This window comes from Mirounga angustirostris, unplaced genomic scaffold, assembly GCF_029215605.1.
Source record: "Mirounga angustirostris isolate CCGP_5_RB_7025 unplaced genomic scaffold, mMirAng1.0.hap1 SCAF_11, whole genome shotgun sequence".
Classification (NCBI taxonomy): domain Eukaryota; kingdom Metazoa; phylum Chordata; class Mammalia; order Carnivora; family Phocidae; genus Mirounga; species Mirounga angustirostris.
The window spans coordinates 63776352-63779038 of record NW_026991719.1 but is presented as its reverse complement, the minus strand read 5'-3'; positions in this window follow the sequence as shown (position 1 = coordinate 63779038).

Here is a 2687-nt window from a genome sequence, read left to right as displayed (position 1 = left end):
GATATTTAAATAAAAACATGGAAGAAAAATGAAACTTTTCACAATATGGTCATATCTTCTCATACTTTGCTTTTGACCAAAAATGGCATTTTTTGAAAGATTTTATTTATTTATTTGACAGAGAAAGAGTGAGCACAAGTAGGCAGAGAGGCAGGCAGAGGGAGAGGGAGAAGCAGGCTCCCTGCTGAGCAGAAAGCCTGACATGGGGCTTGATCCCAGGACCCTGAGATCATGACTTGAGCCGAAGGTAGACGCTTAACTGATGAGCCACACAGGCGCCCCCCAAAATGACATTTTTAACATGATCCTTAACTTCAATGTTCAGGTTTTGTTCTGAATGAATTTTGACTATTTCCCCAAATCAACTATCCTTGAAAGACAAGGATTTGTTACCACAGTGATTACTCTAAAATATGTGATGTTGGTTCCGAGTGCAATTCTAAAGGAAAATTACAAAATTTTCCTGAACAGTAGGAGTATAATTGTAATAAGCATGTATCCTTTCAAAATGGCATCTTCGGAAAAACTCACTTGGATGCTTGTTTTCTAATGAGTTTATTTTAAAAAATCATTAGCACTGTGGGGAGTCCCATGTTCTAAAAGTTCCAATGCATTGATGGGATCCAGAATGGTAATGTGTGTGTGTGTGTGTGTGTGCGTGTTGTGTTTGTGTTTCTTGGGTGATTTTTCCCAGATGTAGAGGTTCCAAATAGAGAGTACTATTCATCCTCCCAGGCAAAGGAGATTCTCTAGAGATGAATACCTTGGTGTGATATGTAGAATATGTTGATGGCATAGTTGGAAAGGTTATGAAAGTAATAAGGAAGTTAGATAGAGGCAAGGCTAAGGCAAAAATAAGGCAGATCAAAACAATGTTGTGAAGATCAGATGAACCCATTAACAGTCTATATAGGAGGCTGAGAAGAGAAGTTGTGGGGAAAAGGGGGATTTAAGAAGACTCTAAAGTTGAAACTTTGAGTTATTAATGATATCAGTGATGTTTCCAATATTGGGAAGGACAGGGAAAGAGAAGGGTCTAGGTTTTAGATAAATTTATAATTGCTAGAAGTTTGTTTTTATTTTTCTCTTATCTCATGTGTGAAGCCTTATCTAAGTGATCCATGTAAGGATAGATAGATGACAGATAGGTAGATGGATAGATGATAGATAGATGATGATGATAGATATATAGATGATAGATGAATAGATAGAGATAGTTAAGAGCCATTAACAGAACAAATGATTGAAAGCACATAATCATTTGAAGGTCATCTTAAGATAAAAATAACCAGACTTCACATATTTGCAATTACTCTGTCACTGATGTCAACTGCTGATAAAAAAACAATGGACCCTCCAAACTGTTAGAGTTATTACTCCAATCACTTTGCACTTAACATATATTTATGTTGCAAGTACGGGGGAGGGGGAGCATCTGAACTCAAGCCATTTGCCATCTCTTAGACCTAAGTCTTATTTCTTTAACATTTGTAAAAATGTTACAAAGAAAACAGGGATAAATACAATAAACTCAATCTAAACGCATCTCAAGAAGTGGGTAGTCACTTACTTTTCATTCCAGTGAAATATAGTCATTAAAAACCAACCAAATATTGCAAATAATGCTATTCATTGAGAAAAAAAAAACTTCTTATTTTGTTACCAGTTTTGGTTTAGAAATAGCTTCTCTCTTTAGTCTTTTGAAAGATGTATTTAATGGGAAGGAATTAAAAATAAAATACTGGGGCACCTGCGTGGCTCAGTCAGTTAAGCGCCTGCCTTTGGTTTAGGTCATGATTCTGGGGCCCTGGGATCAAGCCCCATGTTGGGCTTTCTGCTCAGCAGGGAGCCTGCTTCTCCCTCTGCCCCTCCCCCTGCTTGTGTGTTCTCTCTCTCTCTCTCTAGCTTGCTCTCTCCCAAATAAATAAATAAAATCTCTAAAAAAATAAAAATAAGAAAATACCAAGCTCATGACTAAATTACTCCTAAACACACCATAGGCTTACAAGTAAGTCTATCTTTACTTTTTGAGTAGTTCATGACATAGAGAGGTAAGCGATTGGCCTATGTCAGAAATAAAAGTGAGCAAATCAACAGGTAAATTTAATAAGAAAAAAATATGATCTTTTTTCAACTGCAGGTTTTGGAGACCAGTGACTGTTCAACATACTTTCAGGTACTTGGTGATTCCCCTTGCTGTGGTGGGGGAGAGACTTGTCATTTCCTGCTATAGGAAGGCAGCAGGCTGTGGTAGAGAAAATAAAAATAGTACCACATTGCCACAAAGTATGCTCTACTCCATTTTGGTGTGTGTGAGTGGAAGGGTGATATTTTTTTTAACCTGACTTGATTTTATTTGTACTACCTTTGACAGTAATACAATGTGATTGTTTAAATGTATATTTTGAAGAGTTATGATTTAAAAAAAAAAGCAGTGAGTGTATTCTGAGTTGTGTATTCTGCCTTAGTTCACAGCTTGCAAATAAAAGTGGCAAATTTGTAGTTGGATGATTTTTTAAATGCTAAATGGACAAAGAGCTTATGAGGCCGCTGTTTCTCTGAAAATGTGTTTTCTTTTTGATTGTTTCCGAAGTTTCTTCAATTTGATTCCCAAATACATAAATGAATACATTATAATTATTTCAGGGGAAACTGTGAAGGAAATCCTATCAGTTCACTGGGATGGT